The sequence below is a fragment of the Arachis ipaensis genome, chromosome B04 (assembly GCF_000816755.2).
Source record: "Arachis ipaensis cultivar K30076 chromosome B04, Araip1.1, whole genome shotgun sequence".
Lineage (NCBI taxonomy): Eukaryota > Viridiplantae > Streptophyta > Magnoliopsida > Fabales > Fabaceae > Arachis > Arachis ipaensis.
In genome coordinates this window covers 82,976,196-82,991,037 of record NC_029788.2, presented here as the reverse complement: position 1 = coordinate 82,991,037, position 14,842 = coordinate 82,976,196, and the positions used below count along the sequence as shown (strand labels likewise).

The 14,842-nt window shown below is 35.9% G+C and overlaps 1 long non-coding RNA gene across 1 annotated transcript; it reads left to right on the top strand.

Moving 5' to 3' along the window:
- Positions 7,691-8,169, top strand: LOC110270689. Its single transcript, XR_002360331.1, has 3 exons — positions 7,691-7,832; positions 7,939-8,001; positions 8,106-8,169. It is a non-coding gene; the product is annotated as an uncharacterized LOC110270689 (long non-coding RNA).

Here is a 14,842-nt window from a genome sequence, read left to right as displayed (position 1 = left end):
GGCGTTTACACGCCTAATAGGAGCAGGGATGATACATCCTTGACCCCTCTGGATCTGTGGACCCCATAGGATCCCCACCTACCCCACCTCTCTTCTTCTCTTCTCCTCACACCTTTCTATAACACTCTTCCCCAAAATAACCTCCACCAATCACCTTCATTGCTCCTCCAAAACCATCATACAACCCACCTACACCCACCCACTCAAATTCAAACCATCACTCCTTCCTTTTCACACATCATAACCATATAAAACCCCCTTGGCCGAACCACTCACACCTCTCCATCTCATCTATTTTCTTCTTCTTCTACTCCCTCTTCTCCTCTTTTGCTCGAGGACGAGCAAACCTTCTAAGTTTGGTGCGGTAAAAGCGTGCTTTTTATTTTTCCATAACCATTTATGACACCTAAGGCCAGAGAAACCTCTAGAAAGAGGAAAGGGAAGGAAAAAGCTTCTACCTATGAGTCATGGGAGATGGAGAGATTCATCTCAAAAGCTCATCACTAAGAAAAGGATGGAGCAAACAAGAGATCCCACTTATGGACCTCAACAAGAGCATGAGGAAATTTCTCACCATGAAATCTCTGAGATGCCTCAAGGGATGCATTTCCCTCCACAAAACTATTGGGAGTAAATCAACACTTCCCTAGGAGAATTAAGTTCCAACATGGGACAACTAAGGATGGAGCACCAAGAGCACTCCATCATCCTCCATGAGATTAGAGAAGATCAAAGAGCTATGAAGGAGGAGCAACAAAGACAATGGAGAGACATAGAGGAGCTCAAGAGCACCATTGGTTCTTCAAGAAGAGGAAGACGCCACTCTCACTAAGGTGGACCCGTTCCTTAATCTCCTTGTTCTTATTTTCCTGTTTTTCGGTTTTTGAGCCTTATGTTTTATTTATGTTTGTGTCTTTACTATATGATCATTAGTGTTTAAATGTCTATGTCTTAAAGTTATGAATGTCCTATGAAATCCATCACCTCTCTTAAATGAAAAATGTTTTAATTACAAAAGAACAAGAAGTACATGGTTTCAAATTCATCCTTGAAACTAGTTTAATTATTTTGATGCGGTGACAATACTTTTTGTTTTCTGAATGAATGCTTGAACAGTGCATATGTCTTTTGAATTTGTTGTTTATGAATGTTAAATATGTTGGCTCTTGAAAGAATGATGAAAAGGAGAAATGTTATTTGATAATCTGAAAAATCATAAAATTGATTTTTGAAGCAAGAAAAAGCAGTGAAGAACAAAGCTTGAAGAAAAAAAATGGCGAAAAAAAAAGGAGAAAGAAAAAGAAAAAGCAAGCAGAAAAAGCCAAAAGCTCTTTAAACCAAAAGGCAAGAGCAAAAAGCCAGTAACCTTTTAAACCAAAAGGCAAGGGTAATAAAAAAGATCCAAGGCTTTGAGCATCAGTGGATAGGAGGGCCTAAAGGAATAAGATCTTGGTCTAAGCGGCTAAACCAAGTTGTCCCTAACCATGTGCTTGTGGTGTGAAGGTGTCAAGTGAAAACTTGAGACTGAGCGGTTAAAGTAAAGGTCCAAAGCAAAAAAAAAAGAGTGTGCTTAAGAACCCTGAACACCTCTAATCGGGGACTTTAGCAAAGCTGAGTCACAATCTGAAAAGGTTCACCCAGTTATGTGTCTGTGGCATTTATGTATCCAGTGGTAATACTGGAAAACAAAGTGCTTAGGGCTACGGCCAAGACTCATAAAGTAGCTGTGTTCAAGAATCAATATACTGAACTAGGAGAATCAATAACACTATCTAAATTCTAAGTTCCTATAGATGCCAATCATTCTGAACTTCAATGGATAAAGCGAGATGCCAAAACTATTCAAGAGGCGATAAGCTACTAGTCCCGCTCATCTGATTGGAGCTAAGTTTCATTGATATTTTGGAATTTATAGTATATTTTCTTCTTTTTATCCTATTTGATTTTCAGTTGCTTGGGGACAAGCAACAATTTAAGTTTGGTGTTGTGATGAGCGGATAACTTATACGCTTTTTGGCATTGTTTTTACATTGTTTTCAGTATGATTTTATTAGTTTTTAGTATATTTTTATTAGTTTTTAAATAAAATTCACATTTCTGGACTTTACTATGAGTTTGTGTGTTTTTCTGTGATTTCAGATACTTTCTGGCTGAAATTAAGAGACCTGAGCAAAAATCTGATTTAGAAGCTGAAGAAGGACTGCAGATGCTGTTGGATTTTGACCTCCCTGCACTCAAAGTAGATTTTCTGGAGCTACAGAAGTCCAAATGGCACGCTCTTAATTGCGTTGGAAAGTAGACATCCAGGGCTTTCCAGCAATATATAATAGTCCAAACTTTTCCCGAGTTTAGATGACGCAAACTGGCGTTCAACGCCAGCTCTCTGCCCTATTCTAGAGTTAAACGCCAGAAACAGGTTGCAAAGAAGAGTTAAACGCCAGAAACAGGTTACAAATTGGTGTTTAACTCCAAGGAAGACCTCTGCACGTGAAAGGTTCAATGCTCAGCCCAAGCACACACCAAGGGGGACCGAAAGTGATTTTCTGCATCATTTACTCAATTCTGTAACCCTAGTAACTAGTTTTAGCATAAATAAAACTCTTTACTATTGTGCTAAGGGTCCTTTTCCCTAGTTTTCGAATTCATATGCCATTTAGGGAGGCTGGCCATTCGGTCATGCCGAGACCTTGTTCTTATGTATTTTCAACGGTAGAGTTTCTACACACCATAGATTAAGGTGTGGATTTCTGCTGTTCCTCATGAATTAATGCAAAGTACTATTGTTTCTATATTCAATTCAAGCCTATTTCTTCTCTAAGATATTCATTCGCACACAAGAACATGATGAATGTGATGATTATGTGATGCTCATCACCATTCTCACTTATGAACGCGTGCCGGACAAACACTTTCGTTCTACATGAAACCAAGCTTGAATGCATATCTCTTAGCCTTCTGATTCACGATCAGAGTCTTCGTGGTATAGGCTAGAATTATTGGCGGCCATTCTTGAGATATGAAAAGTCTAAACCTTGTCTGTGGTATTCCGAGTAGGATCTGGGAAGGGATGGCTGTGACGAGCTTCAAACTCGCGAGTGCTGGATTACTGAATCCTATTCCAGCAGGATCGAGAACCGACAGATGATTAGCCGTGCGGTGACAGCGCATCTTGGACCATTTTCACTGAGAGGACGGGAAGTAGCCATTGACAACGGTGATGCCCTACATAAAGCTTGCCAAGGAAAGGAGTATGAAGGATTGGATGAAGACAGCAGGAAAGCAAAAGTTCAGGAGGAACAAAAGCATCTCTATACGCTTATCTGAAATTCTCACCAATGAATTACATAAGTATCTCTATCTTTATTTTATATGTTATTTATCTTTTCATTATTAAAACTCTATAACTATTTGAATCCGCCTGATTGAGATTTACAAGGTGACCATAGCTTGCTTCAAGCCGACAATCTCTGTGAGATCGACCCTTACTCACGTATGGTTTATTACTTGGACGACCCAGTGCACTTGCTGGTTAGTTGTGCGAAGTTGTGACAAAGAACTAAATTTATGAATGTGCGTATTAAGTTTTTGACGCCGTTACCAAGGAATGAACAATCACGATTTTGCCACACCACCCACTATAGACTATTATATATCATTGGAAAGCCCTGGATCTCAGCTTTTTAATGCCACTGGAAGCATATCATTTGGACTTCTCTAGCCTAAGCTATGATCATTTGAAGGTGAAGAGGTCAGTCTGGCGAAGTGCAGGGATTTGTTTTACGCTGAAATTGTGAAGCTAAACGAATAGAAATTTGTACCCTCAAATCCAGTGTCCACTATAGAGTGTTATATATGGTTGAAAAGCTCTGGAAGTTTACTTTCAAATGGCACTGAGATCACCTCATTTGGAGTTTTTTAGCTCGAGTTATTCTTATTTGAGTGTGAAGAGGTCAGGGTTGCAAATCTTCTTTGCTTCTCTTTGAGTTTGTTTCCAACTCTTTTGCTACCTTGGGAGTGTGCTTCCTCTATTAGTGCTTTTATTACTTCTTTTTTCACTATTTTCTACAAAATTCATCAACTCAAGTAATCAAAGCAATATTCAACTTAAGCACAATGAATACTCAATAATTGGGCATTATAAACTAATTTTTGATATGAAAAAGCATAGAAAAACATAACATGATGTGCAGTCATCACAACACCAAACTTAAACTTTGCTTGTCCTCAAGCAAACAAAGCATCATGCAATAAAGATTGACAAACCAAGGTGAGAAGAGTAGCAATTTTTATGTTCATGGTTGGCTAGTTTCTTATGCATGCTTCAATCACAAAAGAAATTCAAATGATTGATGTTTCTATCTAGCTCATTTTATGAAATCTTTTTCTTTATGTTCCTTCCTTGAAACAAGCTTTTCATTCTTTTCTTAGCTTAACTTCTTAGATGCTTTGCACCATTTGTTGAAAGCTTTGACTCTAAATGCTTTGTTTTCAAGTATTACCACTTGATACATTAGCACCACAAGCATTTAATTAGAGGACTCTTTTAGCTCATTTGTTTCTTTTCTTTACTTTCCTTCTAATCATTGGTGCTTAGAGCCTTGATCTTTGAGGGAGAGCTTTGCACTTGAGTCTAGTCTTGACTCTAAATGTTTTGTTTTCAAGCTTTTTGCTTGATACATAAACACCACAAGTATTTGACAAATGAATTGTCATTGGTACTCAGAGCCTTCAACTTTATCATTTTTCCCTTTTTTTTCTTAATCTTTTAATTAATTTGCTTATTCAAGGTTTTCAATATTTCAAAAATTTCATAAAATGTCCTAGATGAAAACTTCAATTAAACAAATTCAAATGCAATTGAGCCACAATAGTCATGCTAGCCTTCCAATACTTATATGCTCATGCTAGGTTCTTCTTTAATTACCTTGTTTGTTTATGATCATGATACTTAATTACTTTGACTCACAAACTTCAAGATGGTAGTTATGATGTAAAAGCAACATGTTGCAATTCAAATATCAAACTATGCTTATTCACAAGAACACACATGCATATAAAAGGAATGGAAGACAATCATACAATTGAAAGCATAGAAAATAAATAAGAGGAAAAGGAACTTAACCACCTTGTAGTTCATCTTCATTGTTGTCATTTTCCTCCTATTCCTTCCTTCCCCAACACCAAACTTAGAATGATTGCTTATCCTCAAGCAACAAATAAAATAGTAGTGATGGAGTTTATGATTAATCATGAATGTCTTCAAGAAGAGATGTGAGTAATGCATGTATTTAAGCAAGCAAAATTAAAGATAACAATCAAGGCACAAAGAAAAGAGACAATGTGATTGCATTAATAAGTGAGTTGTGCATGGTACTATGCATGAAAGGTAAGTGGCAACACCAAACTTAGTGTGACACTTTCATTTTAGAATGATGCAAGTACCCACTAAAGATTGAAGATCAAATTGTTACATGCAACACCAAACTTAGAATGCAATCATATGCCAAATTATTGAAAGTAAACTAAGCAAAGAAAGAAAATGTCACCAACGATTGGGTTGCCTCCCAACCACTACAAAAAAAAGAGGTTAAAATGGCATTTATATTATGGGGTTTTGAAGAACCGCCATAATATTTGGATATTCTGACATTTTTCATTGATGCCATAATTTACTTTTGGATTTGTGGTGGTTTTTATAATTAGGGCGGTTTCGAGCCGCCATTATCACCTTAGTATAAAATAATAATTATCAATCCCTAATTTCAGAAACCCTTATTTCATTGAAACACTACGGCGTGACGCTGTTCTCCTGGATGGCCTCTGCAACGATCTCCCAGATCCTCTTGCGTTCTCCGACGACCTTATCCGATGACATCTCCTCCAGCATCGATCTGCATTGACGACATCTCCTACAGTGGCGATTTCCTCCGGTGACGTCTCCTCCAGCTTCCTCTCCTTGTCGTCCTCTGTCTCTTCTCAGCCAAAATCGTCAACGCCTTCCTCTACAACGATCCAAGTAAGCTTCCTTTCCTTCCTTTCCTCCCTTACCATTCAGATTCGCCGCTAGGGATTGCGTTCCGCAGGAGAGGAATTCCTTTGTCAACTTCCAACGCGATTTAGAGCTTCTGTGTGTGTTTTTTTCGTGTTCAACAAAAATTTATTCCACGGAAAATATAAAGTAGTTTGTTAATTTGTTTCTAGGTCTTGGATTGGCGGAGTTTTATAGTTTTGTAAATGGATTCTGACTCGATCTGATATTTGATTTTGTTCTTCATTTCTGTTGTAATCCAATGAAGTATAATCGTGTTTGGTGGCGGAGATGATAATATCTCATGTTTCAGCTATCAAATCGTTTTGACTTTTGTAGCGATTAGATCTTTAAAGCTGGGGAAAGATTTTAAAGAGTTAGTGATTAATCGTGGAGAATGATTGACAAGTAGCTTTCTTTTTTGTTTTTTTTTTCATGTTGACATCACATTTCTGTTTGAACAAGATTATGTTTGTCGGCTTATTTGAATTTTGAACAAATCAGTGTGCTTTCTAATTTTAGAGAATAGTGTTATATATATATATATAATGGAAGTGAGTTGAACTATTGTAGAAGGAATATAGGATGTATAGAATTGAGCCCCATAGGTTTAAAAAATGGTACTAAAACTGGAAGCACTAGACCTATGGCAATGCGTAGGTAAATAATGGATACATGTAGTGTGCAGAGTGAAATACGTTGCTTTGATATGTGAAGATATTTAGAGGAGGAGGAAAAATAAGAAAGTTCAAGTTTCCTTCATGTTGTTTAGATGTTTGAGATCATCCTAATCTGTGTTAATTGGAGTTTTGGATAACAACATGATAGCCTTTCAAGTTTCCTTGCATATTGGAGACAATTCTTAATCTAGGAGAAATTCAATGAATCTGTAATTGATATACTGTTTTAGGTGGCACTGGTGTTGCTGTTGGCATTGAAAGATGAAGTAAGAGTTAATGGTTATGGTGGTTCTGAGCAATGTGAATATAGTCCAGAACTAGCTCCAAGACCACCAGTCTTAGTCTTATTAATTATATATATTCATCAGTTCAAATCTTTATAGTTCTGCTTAATTAGTATTGGTATCTAAACTTGGGAAGCTTAAGCATTTTCTAATATCTATATGCTATATATACTATAGTTAAAATTTTGGTATGGTGACGTGGGTTTTCTAATGTCAAATATGCACCTATAGCTCTAGTAGACTCTGTTTGCAATTTTTTAGATCTAGTTCATGCCCTAGCTAGTAGGAAGAAGCAAAGAATGCTGGTTCTTTTTTTTGTTATTGTGTATTTTAACTTTCATTTATCACTTATGTAAATAAATTGCTTGTTTTATATCATATATTTGCTTCCCTTTTTTCACAGGTTACCTTGGAAGAGACCATCAATAAATTACAAAGTGAAAATAAAAGGGAGAAGCAAAACCAGGTCATTAAATTTGAATTTACGGTTTAATGACTGTGTGGATAGCTCTCTTCTCTTATTTGAATATTATTATTATTATTCTTATATATGTGTTTGGCTATTGATTGGCATGATTAACCTGATCCCCTGCAGGCTAGTTTGGAAATGAAAATTGCACAATTACAGAGTGAGAATAGTTCCTTACTTGAAAAAGAGGTGAAAGACTTAGTATTGTGTTCTTTTAAGAGTTTGGAGCGTTGAGCCTGTGAAGTTAAAATTTTTCATATTTAATTTTGTATCATATCCAGGCTGAATTGGTGGAAAAAGCCACTCAGGTAGCCTTGGAAGAGACTATCAAAAAATTAAAATGTGACAATGAATTGTACACACAAAAACAGGTGAATCAATTTGAGTGAACAATTTTGACTAAAATTTGGAATACTATTCTTATATGTGTTGCGCTGCTGATTGCTGGCCTGGCATGCCTAACTGGATCACCTACAGGTTGGTTTGGAAATGAGAATTGCACAGTTAGAGAGTGAGAAGAGTTCCTTGCTTCTAAAAGAGGTGAATGGCTTGAGAATTATTTTTCACTCTAAAACTTGAGAGCATTGAATTTTAAGAACTAGTTGTTAAGATAATTCATTTCCTATATTGTTTTCACTTTTCAGATTGGATTGGTGGAAGAAACCAAGTGATTGCTGAGTGAAAAAGAAATTTTGAGCCTTAAAGTGGTACAAATTGCATTGAAATTAACATTGCTAATAACTTGAGCTTTCTTATGTTAAATTAGTTTTTTAAATTATCCAGGATACTAATAACAGTTATGTAATCAACCCTATATATTTAAAAAAGTTTGGTTTCTTATAGTCACTCCACTATATAGGTACTTTTGATGGCATTCCAGGGATATTCTACAACTTCAGGGAAGCTGAGAGCCTTGCCGCAAGGTATAATACATGCTAATTCAGATCTTGAGTTAAGGCCCTTGTGGTCAAGAAGTAGTTCGAGGTCAAAGGTTAGCATCTTTGCACTGTTTTTCCATAGTTTTTAGTTTGTAAATCCTAATGGGCATTTTAAAAATTATTTTTCAAAAGTTGAATTGCTTTAGTAACTAATCTTGAATATTAAATTTTAGACTAGTGCTTACACCAACCATAACTTGCTGGCAGTTCCAGTTAGTATTAAACAAAAGCATAATGTTGATGCCATATAAGGTGAAACAACATAAGGACATGTGCCAAGAAGTAAAAAACCTTTCAAGGAATGCTGATAAACCAAGTTTTTTAATTGTCTTGATTTATGCCTTAAGCTGTTTGACTCGATATTTTGTGATTCAACAAAATAAGCTTCTATTTTGCTCCAGATTTCATGGATGTACTTAATTCCAACCATTTTATTCTTGAAGTCTGTTTCCATAGAGACAAGAAACCATGATTACAGATTATAATCATCTTGCAACCATTGTTTATAACCATTTTATTCTTGAAGTCTGTTTCCAAGCATACTTGCATTTTCATACCATTAGAACAAAACCTTTCAAGGGAATCAATTGCTAGTAATTAGTCTATTTGTTCGAATTTGGAGGTGCTGGTGCATGTAATATATCTTGAGAAAATATTATTGATTTGAGATTGGAGGTGCTGGTGCTAGTAATTAGTTTATAGATGATGATTGAGCATATATGTGAATGCTTTTTTGGATCTATATAGTCTTTTTGTAATTATATACTGCTTTGTATAATTTTTTCAAGAATTCCATCAGAGCAAAATCTTCCAAGTAAAATGAAGGTATTTAACTATTTATATTTGTAATTATATACTTTTGTAATTGGTATTTTGTGGGAAGTATGAAGGGTTATCGGATTATTTCCAAGATCCTTTATTAACTTAGCTTTCTATTTTCTGCCATTGATTTGAATTGTCAATTCTTCATATTAAATTGGCATGTTTGATGAGTGTGAATGCTAATTCATATTAAAATCCACACACATATGACATTATATTGGGAATCTTGGGGCTTTATCAAGCTTCAAGTAACCTTTGCTCCAAACTATTCTTCTTCCTTCATACAAATCCATCTCTTTTAAGACAGAATTCAATTCAAGAATGGCAGTTACACATGCTGATCTCGAACCAAACACAGGGAAGACATGTTTGATGAGCAGCAAAACTGGTGTGTTCCTCGTACTTGTCACAATCCTATTGGGACTCTCCTCCTTCACTCTCTGCCTCACAACAGAAGCCACACATTCTCAGGTACATAATAATCATATATATTAATTACTTAAATCTCTTAATTAATATATAATTAATGATATGGTAGGTGACATGGATGAACACAAGAAAAACAGAATGTGTATACAAAAGTAGCAGCAAAACGCCATTGGTATGTGCTGCTTGTGCTTTTGTTGTGCTAGCAATGGCCATGGTTATGGAGCATACTTATCTCTTAATTTTGTTGTGCTTTTGTTGTGCTAGCAATGGCCATGTTTTATGTCTCCTCTCTTCACTGTTACAAATATTTTCTTGCCCTATTTAGTCATTAAATATTTCCTCTAGTTATGTACTTTTAATGTTAAAATCAGGTCAAGAAACACCGTCATGATACTTTGAGCCTTCTCTGTATAGAGCTCATTTAATCTTGTGCAGTAATGGATTATGAATAGTTTAATTCAATTGAAATTTTGTCTTTGAATGCTAAGTATCTGATGAGCTGCTGTTTCTGTTATATAGTAATTCTCTGTTGCAGCTGATGAGCAAGAAAGTACCAAGAACAAAGGAAGAACTCATTGAACTCAATGGCATGAGCAAGTAAGTTCATTCTATGAATTAATCAAATGTACTGGTTAACTGAGTTAACATTCACAGATGTTTCTGTTTAACACAGGGCCAAGGTAAGCAATTATGGTGATCAGATACTGGAAACCATTGAAAATACTATTAATGAATATTACAAGTTGGATAAAAGTAGCAATGGCAGTGTTGATTCTGCAAAAAGGAGACGAGATGCAAATGGAGGCCTTGATAGAAATATTGAGGATGATGATGAGTTGACTAAAAAAAATCAAAATGTGCATACAAGAATAATTTTCTTACCTTTATAATATATATATATAATGAATAAATTTTTTAATATCAGCAAGATAAAAATAATAGTAAAAACTGCATTTTTAAAAGATAAAAAAATATCATTTTTATCCGGTAAAAATGGCAGTTAAAAAATGCCATTTTAAACGAAAAGGATGCCATTAAACCCTGGTAAAAATGGCGTTTAGAAATGTCATTTTAAACGAAAAGGATGCCATTAAATACAGGTAAAAACAGCGGTTATAAATGCCATTTTTAACGAGAAGGATGCCATTAAACCCAGGTAAAAACGGCGGTTACAAATGCCATTTTAAAAGAGGAGGATGCCATTAAATCCAAGTAAAAACGGCGGTTACAAACCGCCATTTTAAATGAGGAGGATGCCATTAAGCCCAGGTAAAAACGGCGGTTACAAACTGCCATTTTAAACAACAACAAAACCGCCATTTTATTTGGTTAAAATGGCGGTTAAAAATCGCCATTTTAACCACCAAAAAACCGCCGTATTATCCACTGGTTATTACGGCGGTTTTCAGAAAACCGCCGTAATAACCAGAATGGCGCCCATAATTCCGGCGTTTCTTGGAGGCGCCATTTTCGGCAATAATGGCGGTTGTAACCGCCATAATTACCTTAAAAAATCGCCATTTTAACCCTTTTTTTGTAGTGAACAAGCGCTCTTTTAATGTCATTAGCTTGACATGTGGTTCTTAATTTTCTTCCTCTTCTTCCAATTGGTTAAAAGAAATGACATCAAGGGAGAAGAAGAGAAAATTGATGCCCCTTGATTTGATTGCCTCCTAACAAGCCTTCTTTTGTTATTAGCTTGATTCCTCTTGCTTGTTGGGGTGGGGGGTTGGATTGCTTTTTTTTTTTACCTTCTCTTCTTCATGAATGTTCTCTTTTGTTTCTTGGTCACAAACCTTCTTTGAGTGTTTCCCTTGATTGCCTTCATTTTCTTGATTTCAAGACTTAGGTGTTGTGTGATGGTTGGAGTGTCCTCTTTATCAAGAACCTCTTAGGTTGACGGTTCAATTAAATCATCCTCCATACAACTCTCTACTTTCTTGGAGTGTAGACTCTCTTGGTTGTTTTTCTCCCTTACAACCTCCTTCTTTATTGGGATTTCACTTGGTATAGGAGCTTCTTCATCTTGTTCTTCCACTTCCTCCTTTGCACTCAACATTTGGTCTAAAAGCACTTCCATGTTTTTGAAAGAGGTTTCTTGTTCTTCCCAAGTTTTCTTCGTCTCCTCTTCATATCTTTCAAGCATGGACTCAAGTTTTGAGAGTCTTTGGTTCAGGGAAGTTTGTGTGAGTTGTGAGTTTTGGAAGGGATTTTGGGTTGAGGGATAGTTAAGTGATGAAGAATTTTCATATGAAAAGCTAGGAGGTGAGGTTGGACAATTTTGCATAAATGAATTGAAGGTACGCTCAAGTGATGATGGCTTTTGATAAGTGGAGTATGGACTATTGAATGCTCTTTGGTTTTGATCCTCCCAATCACAACTTGGATACTTGTCCCATTCATAGGAGTATGAATTATTTTGTATTCTTGGGAAGTATCCCATTTGGTTTGATTGCTCAAACCCCATCATTCTTTGATCTTGATATCCCCAACCACAATTAGTATAGTAAGTTGAATCATTTTGTGGTGGTGGAAAATACCCCATGTAACTTGCTTGATCATTGTGTGACCTTGGGACATATCCCATTTGGATTGATTGTTCATGATCCATCATTTCTTGTTGATATTTTCATCCACCATGAGGATAATGACATGAATCATTTTGTAGTGGTGGGCAATATCCCATGTAATATGATTGATCAACATGTGAGGTAAACTCCATTTTCATTGAAAAATGTTGTATCAAACACAACCACCAAGAAAATTAAAATTCCTTGTGTCACAACTAAAGAATTCTTAGTGAGACAATAACACGAACACTTAACTCACAAGAGAAAAGAGAAATATAAAAAAGCAAGTAAATGACAAAAACAAAAAAAATGCCTAATCTAGATAATTAATCAACCGGTAGTTTGTTAATCACAATTAATCCCCGGCAACGGCGCCAAAAACTTGTTGAGGGATAATCGATTCCACACAAACTCACCGGCAAGTATACCGGGTCGTATCAAGTAGTAAAACTCACAAGAGTGAGGTCGATCCCACAAGGATTAATGGATTAAGCAAGCAATAGTTGATTAATTATTTTAGTTAGATGGTCATAATTGTGATGATAAGCAACAAGAAAAGTAAATGAGTTGAAATTAAATGAAAGCAATAAAGTGCAAGGAAAGTAAATTACAAGAAATTAAAGTGGTGAAAATTAAAGTACAAGAATGTAAATTGCAAGGAATAGAAATTACAAGAAAGTAAAGTGCAAGAAAGTAAATGACTAGAAAGTAAAACCAATTGAAGCATTTCTACAAACACTTAGAAGGCATAAAATGTGCAAAAGTAAATAAAGCCATAAATGTGCATAAGTAAATGACAAAAGTTAAAGGCAAGAAGTAAATAACAAGAATTAAGAATGAAATTAACATTGGGATCAAGAGATATTGCATTCTTAGGATCAATAGTTTTCATCTCCTCTTCAATCATGCAATTCATTGACCTCTTGGCAATCATGAGTGATTGAACCCCAATTCCTTGGTAATTCAATCTCTCCAATCTTGATCAATAGCCAATTCCTTGGTCTAATTGCTCATGAGAAGAGATGAAGAATGGTCCCTAATTATACCACACACTTTCCTAGACCCAAATAATGGATAGATTAAATGTCACAATATTCCATCCATGCCCAAATCTACTCAAGTGTGAGAAGGATTTTCAAGCATGGTTTTATGATTCCTCTTCCAAGATTCATATAAAACCCAAATACATTCAATCTCTTTTCCAAGATAATTGAATGATAACATGAAGATCGAAATTTCTTCTAGTAAATCAAGGAGAGATGAAGAGAAGAAGAAGAATAAAAACAAATTAATCCATCAAATAGCAATAGAACTCTCTTTCCCAATGTTGAAAATTAGAAGCTCATAACTAAATATTTACAAAAGTGTATATTAAAGAAATGGAAGAAGAGAAGAGAATGAGAGTGAAAGGGGAGCCATGGTCTCTCTAAAATGATGAAGTTAAGGTCCTATTTATAAGCTACGTAAATTACAAATTCAAATGAAATTAAAATCAAATGCAAATTTCTTAATTACTTCTAGATGATTCTTGTGGCCTTGATTGATTGTTAATTGTGGCTTGACTTGGCCTTGTGAACTTTTAATTCTCTTCATAGAAGCTTGAAACATTGAAGAATAAATGAAAGAATTGGAGTATTTGGAAGTGGCCCAATGTGGAGTGTCATTGAAGTGGCATTTTGGGCTTGTGAAGGTTTGGGAAATCTTGCACGTTGAAATATTGGTCTGCTGCATCCTCAAGATGAATGCCAACTATAGAGTATTATATCATTGAAAAGCCCTGGATCTCAGCTTTCTAACGCCACTAGAAGCATATCATTTGGATTTCTTTATCCCAAGTTATGATCATTTGAAGGTGTAGAGGTCAGTCTGGCGAAGTGCCGGGATTTGTTTTACGCTGAAATTATGAAGCTAAATGAATAGAAATTTGTACCCTCAAATCCAGTGTCCGCTATAGAGTGTTATATATGGTTGAAAAGCTCTGGAAGTCTACTTTAAAATGGCACTGAGATCACCTCATTTGGAGTTTTTTAGCTCGAGTTATTCTTATTTGAGTGTGAAGAGGTCAGGGTTGCAAATCCTCTTTGCTTCTCTTTGAGTTTGTTTCCAACTCTTTTGCCACCTTGGGAGTGTGCTTCCTCTATTAGTGCTTTTATTGCTTCTTTTTCCACCATTTTCTACAAAATTCATTAACTCAAGTAATCAAAGCAATATTCAACTTAAGCACAACAAATACTCAATAATTGGGCATTATAAACTAATTTTTTATATGAAAAAGCATAGAAAAACATAACATGATACGCAGTCATCAACGCGCAAGCGCACAAGGCGCGCATGCGTACATAGCATTCATGGCTCAAACGGAGCGTTCAGTTAATGAACGCTACTTGACGACGCGCTCGTGCACAGTACGCGCTCGCATCGATGAGCCAAAACGCCAGGGACGCGTAAGCGTACAGCACGCATACGCGTGGGTGCCCGAACGCTCCGTTCTCTAAATGAACACTACGCTCTCGTGGAAGTATCACTTCTGCTCAATTTAGCTGATTCCAAACCCAAGTGAAATTCATATCAAGCAGAGCCCATTTTCATGACTCAAAGGCACAAGGATCATCTAGAATAGGA